Here is a 14,899-nt window from a genome sequence, read left to right as displayed (position 1 = left end):
GTTCTCAATGACCCCTCCCTTCCTGGCACCCAAACGGCACAGTGGGGGAAGCCATCTGATTCAAATAAAGAGGGGACAAAACCAGACCAGGAGGAGGGAAAGAAGTATATTGGGAAAAGAAGTCTGGTAAGACTTGCACAAGAGGGGGTGGGGAGAGAAACTGGGGGTTGGAGAGGAGATACTGGGATCAGTTGGACAAGAACACTGGGTCTGGGAGCCATAAAGAAGGGAGACTGGGACTGGGAGCTGCTGGGAAACAGGGAGCCCATTGGCTGGGGGGCAGGGGTGACACTGAAATAGGATGAGATAGCTCGGATGGAGGTGGGTACTGAGCCTGGCTTGACAAGGAGACTGGGAGTTGGGGGAGCCTGAAGGGGGAGGCTAATAGTGGTGGGGGAAGAAAATGAAAATGGCTGGGATGAGAAGCCAGAAGTGTGGAGACTGGAACTGGGTATGCAATGAAAATGGGACTTGGTGGGGAAGATGTGGATAGGGACAGGTGGGAGGCAATGGGATGGAAGGGGTGAAGTTGGAGCCAGAAAGCAGAAGAGTCTGTGCCCATTAAAATGCTCTCCCCTCCACAGTCTGTAGTGGCACCCCAAATTCCTCATGATTACTCTGCTGCCAGCAGATATTTGTGAAACCCACTGCAAAGTATGTATCTCATCTCCCTATTGCTGGTTCACATGCTATCACTTACTCCATTAGCACAAATGGTGGAGGTCTGTGTGGTGGATCTAAAAGTTCCAACCCAGCTGATGAACCATGTTTCTGTGGTGGAATTTCTGTTCTTTCACTTTGCTTTTTTTTTTTAAACCTAGGAAATTACATACAAAAAGCTAAGCAGAAGAAGATTATTAATGTTGCAATTCAACCACTCAAAAGTTAGGACATTCCAGAATTAAGGTTCCCTGCATATGCAACTTTGATTTGCCCCCTTTCTGCATACTCATTATATTACAGTCTTTAATTACATGAGCACATACTATTTGTTTCCAAACAACTCCTACCTCATTCAGTGCACAGGACAGATGGTGCTCACTTAACGAGCAGCTATTTAATGTTTTGTTTGCTTTATCCTCATTGTTCAATGTGTGGACCTAGGCCCTAATTTTTCAGCACTTGACTTTGCAGCCTTAATGTTCTTTTAGCAGTGTTTTGTGTGTGAGTTGAAATAAGCTACCAAGGAAGGCCACTGAAGCCCGCAGTATACCATCTTTACCTTTCAATGGGGAACAAAAATGGAAATAAAAAAGGACAGATTGGGTTAAAAACTAAAATGTACAGGGACAGAACTGTTGGTCAAAATGGCTTATTTTGTCCCATGAACTAGGACTTAATTCAAAACCCACTGAAGCCAAAGAAAGATTCCTGTTGACTCCAGTGGGTTTTGGATTGGCCCAAAAGGTGCTGAATTGGCTGCCCTCACTTACTCAGTGTGAATACTCAACAGTTACTCATGTGTATAAATTATTGTAGGATATAGTCATTAGTTTCTACAGATACAAAACCTTTTATTCTACTGCCTTCTTAAGAAAGACCTTGTAAGGCAGTGAGTATGGTATCAGTTTAAAGTTCTAAATAATCTTTATTAGTATCATACAAAAGTATAGGCCAGATGCTCATTTAAGTAAATGGAGCTGCACCCATTTATACTATCTGAGGATCCAACTTGTGTTTGGATCAGTCAGTATAATAATTTAATTTAGGCCATGTCTACACTTACCAGGGATCCACGCTGCTATGATCAATGCAGCTGGGGTCGATTTAGCAAGTCTAGAGAAGACACGCTAAATCTACTGCAGAGCGCTTTCCCGTCAACTCCAGTGCGCCACCGGAACAAAAAGTTTAAGGTAAGTGTCTCCTGTTGATGCAACATGGTGTGGACACCACAGTAAGTTGACCTAAGATACATCGACTCATGCTACATTATTCATGTAGCTGGAGTAGCGTAACTTACGTTGACTTACCCTGATAGTGTCGACAAGGTCTTAGCAACTAAACCTACAATAGAACAAATGACTACAATAGACCAGACAGAAAACTTCATTTTATATGTTAAGAAACTCATAATTGAATTTTATTCAAAATTATTAGACAGAAATATGCCATATTTTCCCTCTCATCTATATTTTTTTCTCAAGATCTTCTCAAATTAGATAATGTGAAAATGTAACTAAGGCAAATGGTGCTTTCTAGTGTACACTTCCCATTTTATTCACAGAGCAAAACTGGAGTATTTTACACCCTAATGTGGTTCTGTTTGCATTTCCTTAACTAATCCCAGCATTCATACTTGTATTTATTATAAATCAGTTTATATATCCCTAGTTAATATTTGCTTAGGGCTTATGTTGATTTGACAATACCTGCAATTTTCTGGCTCTGTCTTTATCTTCAAGGATTAGATTGAATTGAGCTGCCTTGTAGTAATTTAGTTTTATCTTGTGCCTTACAGTTTTATGTTCTTGTAATAGCACTTAGCTTTTCTATTTTATTTAATTAAATATATCTTATTTCACAATGACAACATTTTTATTTTTGAGTGTATTCTCTTAGCAGCTGGTATTGCAAGGAGACTTCATGATAAGAAAACACTTTTATTTTTATGAAATATAGGAGAAGAGAAATTTACAAATGGGGGGGATTTGAACTTGGCATATGAGAGCTCAAAGATTAAACTTGAATTGCTTTGGCTGCCATCTGCAGCGAATGTCAGATTAAGTTCTTGAGATTTTTTTGTTTTTGTTTTTTAAAGGACATGCCGGCTGAAAGCAAAAGTGGCTAGATCTTTGCCAAGCAGCTCTGGAAGATTTGTGATGATGATTATATTCCTTGGCTGTGCTTCACACTGAAATAGCAGGTAGGTGCTAATTATTTTTTCAATGACACCACTTTAGTGGGAGATAGGTAATTTCGATGCTGAAGGGGTCTAGGCTAATTGTCAGTTTCTCCATAATAGTTAATAAAAAGCCAGGGGTCCACACATAAGGACCCAGAGCTTCCTCCACCTCCTTTAGTTTAAATGGGCAAACTGTTTTGATAAAGCCAAATGTTGTGCAGATGTGTGGGTCCCTGTAGAAGAGGATGCTAAATGGGTTTGATCCTAAATTGACTAGAATGGGCAGATTTTCTCTCAGTGTTGGCAGCTTCTGCAGTAAATAATCTGCACTGTATGGTGTAAGCATGTGCAGCTTTCAGTCTTGTTTGGCATGAAGCTGCATATGCTTATTTGCCCTCATTTCCACTCTTAATGGAAACTCCAGAATAATACCTGCATGGATATTCAGAAGCAATAGCTTTTTACTTCTTGTAAAGTTCCTATAGAAAAAGACTCATTTCTATGGCTACTCATTGCTGATGCTCTGCTGAATCATGCAATTTTATTGACTAGGACTCTCAGCCTTTATACCTGTGGGACCCCTTTAGTCAATTTCTCCCATTTGATCACAGCTTTCATGCCACCCATTACTCTTGGAACTATTGCCTTTTTCCTGTGTGCCTAGTACCATCCCTCTCCATCTTCAAATCTCTCTTAATAGTCTTAATAGTCTAAGCTTTCACAAAGCCTTTCACTGCTGATCTTCTCACCAAGTGTGTCTGCGCATCTGTGTGTTTTATCTGCCACATCCTACACATCTGAATTAGACTGTCAGATCAGAATGGTGATCTGGCTTCCATGAATTTTGCAAATTTTCATGTCGGGCTTAGGTCCACTCCAGCTGCTTTGGGCTGTTATGGTGGCACAAAGCATCTAGAAACCCAGTGAATCCAGCCTTCTCAGAAATCTCGTGGTGTAGGACCAGCATGGGATATCAGTATCCCATTGATACCTGTGATAGGCTGTGCTTACCAGTGGTACTGCATAATGCAGGTGCAGCAGGGCCAAGCCACCTGAGCCCAGAACTATTCCCTAACCCCTTCTTTCCCAGTGTGGGATGTCTGAGGCACTAGCGGGCTCGGGAATTATTTTACTGGGTAAAACACAAACCCACTGACAAGTGAATTGATAAAAATGCACAGCGGCAATGTTTATTGGATAAACAAAGTTACGTGGTGGCTGGGGAATAGAGCAAACGGTTTGCCCATAGACAATTCAAATTATACAACCTCTTAGGCAAAGGGGCAGGAGGGGGAGTTACAGACTTAAAGGTGATAGGAAAAGTTACATACATCCGAGCCAACTGTCCAACAGTGCAGACACCAATCGCATGGTAGGCATAGCATAAGTTACAATGAACACGACACGACACGGGCCGGTGCTAACGGGAGGATTATCTCGGCCGAGGGATGATCAGTCTCCTTGGCGTATACGCGGAAAATCCCCCCGTTTTGCTTGTTGGCTGCTGTATTTTATGGGGCTTTGTTGGGGTCGTGTCATTTTGCTATAGGTCGCTTAGCTTTCCCACCTTCCGGGTTCCGGGTTGGGACCCTTTTATGTCAGTGGGTCTGCTTTTGGGTCTCTGAACACAACACCTTTGATTTATGCATTTGACATGCTTTTTCACCTCCCGGGTCCCAGGTTGGCGCCCTTTATGTTAGCAAGTCTGCGCACGGCTCCTTTTGGTATACGTGACAAGAACCTGCTGTAAGATGGGGGGATTTTGTTGTTTCTTGTGGTGGGCCGATAATTGGCCAGCCCGGTTGTTTACCTTGGGTTGTGACATGGGGTTTATACACACTATCACACACCTTCACCCTCAGGCCCAGAGCCAGGGTGCTACTCTGGGATCCTTGTTCTTCCCCTTCATGTGAAAAGAAATCCACATTTGTGTGATCCTTCCATGCCTGGTAGAGTATTTGGAGACTGTACAGTTGCAAGGAGAGGTACCACCACATAATCCTGGGGTCGTATTCTTTAATTGAGTTTAGCCAAAGTCACTAGAAGGAAAGGATTCCCCAACAAATAATACTGTAAGGCGTTCATGATGCACTTTACTGCCAGGGCCTCCTTATCAATTACAGGATAGGATATTTATCAGGGGAACAATTTCCTACTGAGATGGAGGACTAGGTGTTCCTTTCTATCAAAGTTCTGAGACAGTATGACCTCAAGGCCTACTCAGAAGCATCTGTCTCTAGGATGAGTTGCCTTGAAAAATCTGGGTGGAAAAGGACTTGTTCCTGACTACACTGGTCCTTCGGAGTTCTGAAGTTCTTGTTACAGGCCTGGCACCACCAAATTTTCTTTGAGCTTGTGTCTTTCACTAATTCCATCAGAGGCACCACAATCATGGCAAAGTTCAGCACAAAATGCCTGTAATAGCTGGCTAGGAAGCACTGTACTTTTTTTTTTTTTGGTGGTGGTTGGGATAGGACACTGCTCTAGGGCTTGAACTTTGCTGACCATTGGCCAGAATTTTCCATTCCCCACTGTATAGCCCAGATAAGTCATTTCCTGGCTGGCCAGCCATTTGGCTGTGTTGGCCATTGATCCCTCCTCCTTGAGGTCCTGTAGGACTGCAGTGACATTCCTTATGTGTTTGTTCCAGGCATGGCTGTAAATGATGATGTTTGAACACCACAGCATATTGTTCATGATGCTGCAGTACTCATTGGTACTCATTGGGTGTTGCAAGGTGGCTGCAGCCCTACAGAGACCAAACACCCAAAAGAGGTGGAAAACATGTTTTTTTCTTGTAACTTGGTCGTCAAAGGGATCTGCCAATCCTTTTCTGTCAGGTCAAGGGTATTTGATGGCCTCTAGTCTCTCCAGCATCTCATCCACTCTAGGCAGAGGGTATGCATCACATTTTGATGCTGCATTTTCTTTCCTGGAGTCAATGCAAAATCAGGTTGACCTGTCAGGCTTTGGCACAAGTACAGTGGGACTCCTACATTCATGATAGCACTTTTCAACAATCCCTACATCCAACATGGTCTGTAAGCCCATATCCCATGAGGGAGGTATAGTTGGTGGACTGACTACCACATTTTCCATGGGAGGGGCCATAAATTTTCATGGACTTTTTTCCCTGGCTTAGTGTCCATATGATGATAGGCTAGGTGGGTCCATCCCAACAAGATTGAGAACACCGAGGGAAAAGCTCCAACTAATCATTGTATTTGCTATTTCTGATCGGGCCATAGTTCTTCTCCCATTTGCACTGGTCCTGGATCATGGGTTATGGGTGCCTGTAGGCCAAAAGCTCGGGCTCAGGTGGAAAGGGCATGATAAGGAGACCCTTCTTGGTCCTTCCAGGCCTTCAGCAGATTTATGTAATATATCTATGTCTGCTTTCTCCTCTATAGCTCATTACTTTCATAATTGACCATCCCTAGATATTTCCCTACCTCAAAGGGCCCTTGCCACCTGGATAACAATTTTGATTCCCAGGTTGACAGTAACAATAACATCCTATGCCTGAGTTGGAATTCTCACAACCTGGCCCCTTTATTGTAGGCTTATTCCTGGTTCTGCTGTGACTTCAGTAAGTTCTCCTTCATTGAAGTCCCCGGAATCTTTAAGTCTTCACTCAGATGAAGCACTTATTGCTCCACATTGGTTGTTTTGGGGCCTTGCTCCTCTCATGCCTCATGGAGGAGAAATAGGATCCCTCAGGGCTGCCTTCCATATAGTAGATCAAATGGGGAGAACCCTACAGATGCCTGTGGCAAATAGAAGGGACAAGAACAATCAGTGCCAATGATGGGGATTGGAGGCCAAAAAGTTTCTTACTTCACTTCTTTCAGCATCTTATTGAAACGTTCCACCAGCCCATGCATTTGGGAGTCATAAAACAATGTCTTCAGGGGTTTGATCTTCAACAAGTTGTACAGCGCCTTCATTAACTGTTACATAACATTAGTCACTTGGTCAGTTAATTTCTCCTTTGTGATTATTAAAGACTTTCATCAGTTCAGCTGAGATTGTTGCCACAATTGTTGAGCCAAGGGGGTTAGCTCCAGGATACCACGTGGCATAATCAAATATTTCCAAGGTGCGGTGGTATCTGGCTGAGCCTTTTTACAGGAACCCTATCAAGTCCATACCAATTCTTTCAAAGCTTACTCCCACTGCCGAGAGAGAGACACTAGTGGGGCCTTTATGATCCACTTGGGCCCCACTCACTGGCACTCAGGGCACAATGTACAGTTTTTCTTTAATTTCCTTAAGTACACTCAGCCACTAAAACCAGAGTGCCACCTTTTCAGGAATCATCTCTTGCCCCAAGTGTCCCCTGAAAAGTACTGCATGAGCCAGCTGCAATATTTCCTGGCAGAAATTTCTTGGGACCTGGAATTGCACCCTCATTTCTTGAGTTTGCAGGGGAAGGTCCCTCACTACATGGTACAGCCTCTCTTTTCTAATTTCTAAATTTTCTTAATCATTCACATGGGTGATATGTTCATGTGCCCTGCTTAGGTTTGGTTCATTCTTCTGTTCATCTACAAAGTCCATATCTGTCACCAACAGGTCTAAGTCCAAGACTCCTGTTTTCCTCGTTGCCTGGGGAGTTCTGTATCTGTCAGGAGATCCCTTCATTGGGATCTTCTCTCTGTCCAGTCCTCACCAGCTTATCAGGTGCTTGTAAATTAGAGGTCTCTAAGTGTGAGTGAACCCCTTCAGGGTGCAATCACCCCATGATTTTATGATCTCCTTGGAATCATAGAATCATAGAATCATAGAATATCAGGGTTGGAAGGGACCCCAGAAGGTCATCTAGTCCAACCCCCTGCTCAAAGCAGGACCAAGTCCCAGTTAAATCATCCCAGCCAGGGCTTTGTCAAGCCTGACCTTAAAAACCTCTAAGGAAGGAGATTCTACCACCTCCCTAGGTAACGCATTCCAGTGTTTCACCACCCTCTTAGTGAAAAAGTTTTTCCTAATATCCAATCTAAACCTCCCCCATTGCAACTTGAATACTTCCAAACCTAGCTGAGAATTACGAGGTAAGCTAAAATGGGGGCAAAGCCTGCCCAGACAGTCCCTGAGTGGTTGCCCACTATCAACTATGCTACCCTCATGGTATATGGGCTTACATCCCCATGCACAGATTGGAGAAAGATGGTGGTTCCATGGGTGCTCCCAGGGACTGCTAGCTGTATCTTAACCAATATTAGTCTGTAGTCTGAGTCTATTACTCCTAGCATCTCCTCCCCCTCTACCTGTATTGAGACTTACATTTTTGCCAGGCCTCTCCTCCAAGGACTGGTGTCAGCTGTTCATGCCTGCACATAATTGCAGTCCATGAAGGGTCAGTCACACTGGAAATGACCCCACTGTCCACATGCAAAGCAGCCACCTGTCAAAGAACCCCATCCCAACCCACTGCTCTCCTGGGGGGAACTGGGGCCTTCCTTGATGTCAGGCTGTTCCTTGTTCTTTTGGTCCATGTAAGACCAGGCCTCCATGGTTGGTAGCATACGTTTTCCTGGAGGCTGCTCTCCTCACCTTGCCTGTGGACCTGTAGGTGGCAATCCCCTGAGATAAGCAGCTTATGGCCTCAATCTTTCAGCACTTATATTGTGATACAGCATGGCCAGAGGGCAGCAGGAGAGTGTTAGAAGGGAGCCTTATTCCCTGTAGAGGGAAGAAAGTTTGCTATAAATTAATTGAAGCACCTGAAGCCAATTAAAGCACCTGAAGCCAGTCACATGATAAAAACCCTCTGTATCAATCAAACAAGAGGAGGAGTTGAAGCAGAGTGGATTGGCAGTGGAGCAAAGAGCAGTTTGGAGGAGTTGAAACAGAGTGGATGGGTGTTGGAGCAGAGAGCAGTTTGGAGGGAAGCAGAGGAGAATTTGGAGAAGTGCTGCAGTGGGCTCAGAAGACCAAGACCCTTGGTAAAGGGACACCTGGTTTGTGCAGAGGGAGGGCAGGAAGCCCCACAAGTTGAAGGACAGGAGAGAAAAGTAGCCTGGGGAAGGAACTGCTAGTTCTAGTGGTTTACCGATATCCCTAGGGCCCCTGGGCTGGGACCCAGAGTAGAGGGCGGGCCCGGGTCCCTCCCTCTCCACTCCCCTCCTCTATGACACTAGTGGGGCAGTTAATACCCCAGTTCAGGGGCAAGAAATGGTGCCCTGAATCCCCACCCAAGATGAGAAAGCGCGAGACCCATTGTCGTAGTGCCGGCAATTTGCACATGATATATATAGTGACAAAGTGCCGAGCCTGTAATAGTGGCAAGAGTCACAGCCTATTGAATTACTTTCATCACAGGCCAGTATGGGAGATGGAAAGGGGAAATACCCCACAGTCTTTGTTGTTCCGTAGAGCTCAGTAGGCACAGTTCGGCCTCCTAAATTGACCGAGTCTTGCTTCCCCTCTCGAGGATTTCTGTAGAGTACGGAGTGGGCGCAGGGGGCGGTAACCTGGGCCCTCCCTCTGCTCTGGGTTCCAGCCCAGGGACCCTAATGGTAGCAGCTGTTGGTGGCTTTTCTTTCACTGCTAAATGCTGCTTTGATTCCCTAGGCCACTTCCCCTGTGGTCCCCACTTCCTAGCTTCACCCTTACCTCAGGATACAGCACTGCTTCCTCTTCCAGCTCCTTTCACCTGGGCTGTCTTGAGGGAACTGGAAAGGAGAGCTTTTAAGCAGTCTGAATGAGACCTTGATTGGTTCCACCTGCCTCCATTAGCCTAATGACCGTAACTGGTTAACTGGCATCAGATGTCTTGATTGGCCTGGAGTAGCCTATGTTTGGCTATCCAGGGAACAGGAACCTGCTTATCCTGAGGCTGAAATACCTGCCTTCCACCACTCTCTTATATCCTTTTGGTCTGACTCCTTAATACATATACATATACATATACATATACATATACATATATAGTGACAAAGTTCCTCCTCTACCTTGGTGGGTCCTGCGCTTATTGGCAGATTTGCTCACCTCAGAGATTCACAGAAGCCCTCAATTTAGCCATTTTCATGGCTCAAATCTGCCATTCACTCAGATAATCTCATCACTGGCCAGCATGGGGAAAAAGAGAAGAACAACCCCCGCAATCTCTGCTGATCCACCACGTAGGTCAAAGAACAGCCCAGAGACCACCCTTCTGGTGGAACCCACAGTCCAGGTCAACTCCTCCTGTGTCTGAGTTGGGAGGTTTGGGGGGAACCTGGGCCCACCCTCTACTCCGGGTTCCAGTCCAGGGCCCTGAGGAATGCAGCTGTCTAGAGTGCCTCCTGTAATAGCTGCATGACAGCTACAACTCCCTGGGCTACTGCCCCATGGCCTCCTCCCAACATCTTCTTTATCCTCACCACAGGACCTTCCTCCTGGTGTCTGATAATGCTTGTACTCCTCAGTCCTCCAGCAGCACATCCTCTTACTCCCAGCTCCTTATGTGCGCCCCCTACTAACTGATGGGAAGTGAGGAGGTTGGCCGATGGAGTCTCCTGTGACTGTAGGGCCTATTTCCGATCCTCGGTCCGTTCACGTATCCGGGCAGAGTTCCTCTGGGCGGCATCCTCTGACTCCCTTGACGCCTTTGAGGAGCAGTGGGCTCTGTCCGGGGTTCTCTGCTCGGTGTCCCCGTCCGGTTCCCTTCTTTTGACCCTTTGACCGCACTCCTGTCCCTGTTATTTTATTAGTTGTCCCCCGGAATTTTTTGGGTATCTAGGTCCTGTGGATCCCCCTTTTAGGCTGGGGGGGACCCTTTAGCAGTGGACGGGCTTCGCCCGCCCACTTCCCGGATCCCAATAAGACTAACTGATGGGAAGTGAGGAGGTTGGCCGATGGAGTCTCCTGTGACTGTAGGGCCTATTTCCGATCCTCGGTCCGTTCACGTATCTGGGCAGAGTTCCTCTGGGCGGCATCCTCTGACTCCCTTGACGCCTTTGAGGAGCAGTGGGCGCTGTCCGGGGTTCTCTGCTCGGTGTCCCCGTCCGGTTCCCTTCTTTTGACCCTTTGACCGCACTCCTGTCCCTGTTATTTTATTAGTTGTCCCCCGGAATTTTTTGGGCATCTAGGTCCTGTGGATCCCCCTTTTAGGCTGGGGGGGACCCTTTAGCAGTGGACGGGTTTCGCCCGCCCACTTCCCGGATCCCAATAAGACTAACTGATGGGAGGTCCCTTTTAAACCAGGTGTCCTGCTTAGCCTGCCTGCCATAACTCATTCTAGAAAGTTCTTAATTGGCTCCAGGTGTCTTGATTAGCTTGCCTGTCTTAATTGGTTCTAGCAGGTTCCTGATTGCTCTAGGGCAGCCCCTCTCTGGTCACTCAGGGAACAGAAAACTATTCATCCAGTGGCCAGTATATGTGTCTTCTACCAGACTCCTGTACCCCACTGGTCTGGATCTGTCACAATATACATGTTCAGTATATTGCAGAAGCCATATAATTCTCTGTTATGGTCACTGCATTGGTTAACATCTCAATTCTATGTTGCAGAACCCACAGGATCTCCAAGCTGGAAGGATCTTTGTTTTAACTGCTCCAGAAAAATCTGCTCTGCCAACTGCTCCCTGGTACATTTTCAAGTTTGAGCCAATGCAACAATGTACCTTAATGCTTTCGGCCACTGTTTGAGGTCAGATCCCAGGTAGGTATCTCTCCTGGCAAAAGCGCTGCAGATGCATTTTGGCCATGATGTTGAAAACATCAGAGATGGCTGCCTTGATCCATGTATAGTTTTGTGCACACAGCATCATGGTTTAGCCTGGTGCTTGGGTGGCCACCAAGCTACAGAGGTGACATGCTCAAAGGTGACAAGGAATGGCACTAGGGGAGACCCACAGCTGGGTTTGCAAGGGTCCATTGTGGCTGTGAAAGGGTCACCACTTGCTGGACCAGGTACTATTTCTATTCTTGCTGCTGCCTTGCCAACTCCCAGATGAACTGCTGCTGCTCTTGCTGCTGCTGTGCTGATTCTCTTGTTGCTGAGCAGCCATTTGTTGAAACAACTGGTTCTTTTGCTGTTGCTGTTGGGGTGCCTGTTGTTGGCAGTCCATCAGCTACTTCAATAATTTCTTCATATTCATCCTCTTTACCAGCCTTTCTTTCTTTCTTTCTTTCTTTCTTTCTTTCTTTCTTTCTTTGTTTCTTTCTTTGTTTCTCTTTACACCTTTCAGCAGGCCTGGAACAGATGCCCACATTCTCCACAAGTTGTGATGGACTGCACTTGTACCGCATGGTGGTTCAGTACCTGGGTTGCAATTCTCCCCCCATCTCTAGGGTTGCCTGCTAGTCACTCCAGTGCAGTGGTGGTCTTAGTCTTCCAACCTGGTCACCAGTTGAGTCTGCCCCTTCCCAGGGATGGAGGAATAACAGAGTCCAACAAAGTCTATGTAAGTCCAACTTCCTCCACAAAAGAGTCTTCAGTCCAAGTCCAGGCCTCTGTGGGCTAAATGCCCTTGCATCAGGGCTTACAATGTCTCTGTGATGAGTTGAACCCCCGATCTGGGATGCCACCTGATGTTCTGAGCCTCTCCTGCTCCCCCGCCTGGATTCCCTCTCCCTATTTTGCTAAATTAGGCTCCTCAGCCTCCTGCAGCACACACAAACAGGTAGGGCCACACCCAGCTACAGACACAGACTGAAGTCAGCTCTGTATGAGAGGACACCCAGCACTCAAGTGCACACCCCTTTTGGGATATAAACCCAAAATAATACCGTCTTGCTATATAGAAATATCTGCTCAGCGAAAGCTCATAAATATTCGCCCTCTCCCTTAATGTGAAGAAAGATGTGCACAGCTTCTTGCCCCTGAGATACGAATTGCACAAACTGGGTTATATTATAAGCAAGAAATAAGTTTATTAACTACAAAAGGTAAATTTTAAGTGGTTATAAGGGATAGCAAATACTGTAGATCAAAGAAGATTACCTTAGTAAATAAACAAAAACTGCAAACGGAGCTTAACACACTCGATAGGTATGATATTAATTAGCAAATTCTTACCCTGAGTGATAAACAGGCTGGCAGATTCTTAAGGCACAAGTTGCCTTGGCTTGTCCAGGTTTTCATGCACAGGCTAAAAAGCCTTCTAGCCTGGGACCATCACTTCCCACAGTTCTGTCTTTGTTCCTCAGGGGTTTTCAGGTGTGTTGTTGTAGGGAGAGTAAGGTCCCCCCATAATGTCATTTTCCCCCTTTTATATCTTCTCCCCACTTGCTGGAAAGCTCTTTTGCTGTGACCTGGGTCAAACAGTTCCCATTGTGTAGTACTATCTCTGAGAGGTTTCTATTGTACACAGTTCCTGCAAAAAGAAAAGGAGTACTTGTGGCACCTTAGAGACTAACAAATTTATTAGAGCATAAGCTTTCGTGAGCTACAGCTCACTTCATCGGATGCATTACAGTTCTTGCAGTAATCCTTGTGCTTGTGTGCTCAATAATCCATTAACATTGTTCGGCCTTTTTACTGTCGTACCTGAAAGGCTGTTTGTGGGTGCTTTCAAACTCATAACGTGTTTCAGTAATACATACATAGCCAAACTTCATAACTTCGCACACGATGATAGCACATGCAATCCAACGAGATATTAATGTCTAGCAGATCAAGTCTTTTAGAATGATACCTCACAAAGCATACTTTGTATAAGACATATCCTAATTACTTGACAGTGGTGAATATTGGGGTGTCAGGGTGTAACAGTCTCTATCCCCCTTCGCTCCAGGGGGAAGGGATCAGTGCTCCCTTTACAAGAAGGGGACTGGCAGAGAAAACCTGGCCTTCACTCTCCACTGGGCTCTGGTCCAGCACCCTACGAGAGAGGCAGTAATATCAAAGCACCTGGGAATGTTCTGGAGCTGCCTTCCTGGGCCACTGCCTACCATTTACCCTCCCAATTAAGGGTATGGTCAAAAGCCCCCTCCAGAAGGTGGAGTGAAGGGTTCCCTAGTCCTAAGAAAAGGCTAGCTCCTCCTCTAGGGCCTGGGGTCACTGCTGTTTACAGCCCTCTCCCCTGCAGTCAGGACTCAGCTGGACCCTTACTCAGGAGCTCCCAAGATAGATCTGTCCTCCTTTCCTGTCTGCCCTCTTCTGAGCTGCTGGCTACCTTTTAAGCTCCTCCTACAGGTGGAGGAGGATCTTCATGGGTGGAGGGTGGAGCCTCCTGGGCCCAGAAATGCTCCTTAACACCATCCTATCACAGTGTGCGGTTTATAGACCCAATCACAATCCCCAGCTGCCAGAACAGCGACTTGAGCATTCTTCAGATCAGCCCCAACCTATAGGAGCACAAAGATGTCATGAAGACAGCTTTGCACACTCCTCTTCTGTTCCTAAACTCAGCTCAGTCAGATGACATCAGTCTATTATTGGCTTTATATATCTTACCCAAAGGCAACATGCCTATTATGTCATATACAACTTTCCTCAATGAATCCTAGAATACACAGGGTTGGAAGAAACCTCGGGAGGTCATCTAGTCCAACCCCCTCCTCAAAGCAGGACCAACACCAACTAAATCATCCCAGCCAGGGTTTTGTCAAGCCGGGCCTTAAGAACTCTAAGGATGGAGATTCCACCACCTCTCTAGGTAACCCATTCCAGTGCTTCACCACCCTCCTAGTGAAATAGTGTTTCCTCATATCCAACCTCGACCTCCCACACTGCAACTTGAGACCATTGCTTCTTGTTCTGTCATCTCCCATCCCTGAGAACAGCCTAGCTCCATCCTCTTTGGAACCCTCCTTTAGGTAGTTGAAGGCTGCTATCAAATCTCTCCTCACTCTTCTCTTCTGTAGACTAAATAACCCCAGTTCCCTCAGCCTCTCCTCATAAGTCATGTGTCCCAGCCCCCTAATCATTTTTGTTGCCTTCTGCTGGACTCTCTCCAATTTGTCCACATCCCTTCTGTAGTAGGGGGACCAAAACTGGATGCAATACTCCAGGTGTGGCCTCATCAGTGCCGAATAGAGGGAATAATCACTTCCTTCAATCTGCTGGCAATGCTCCTACCAATACAGCCCAATATGCCGCTGGCCTTCTTGGCCTTCTTGGCAACACGG

Source organism: Dermochelys coriacea, chromosome 3 (assembly GCF_009764565.3).
Source record: "Dermochelys coriacea isolate rDerCor1 chromosome 3, rDerCor1.pri.v4, whole genome shotgun sequence".
Lineage (NCBI taxonomy): Eukaryota > Metazoa > Chordata > Testudines > Dermochelyidae > Dermochelys > Dermochelys coriacea.
The sequence above is the reverse complement of the archived record's forward strand: the minus strand, read 5'-3'. Positions refer to the sequence as shown.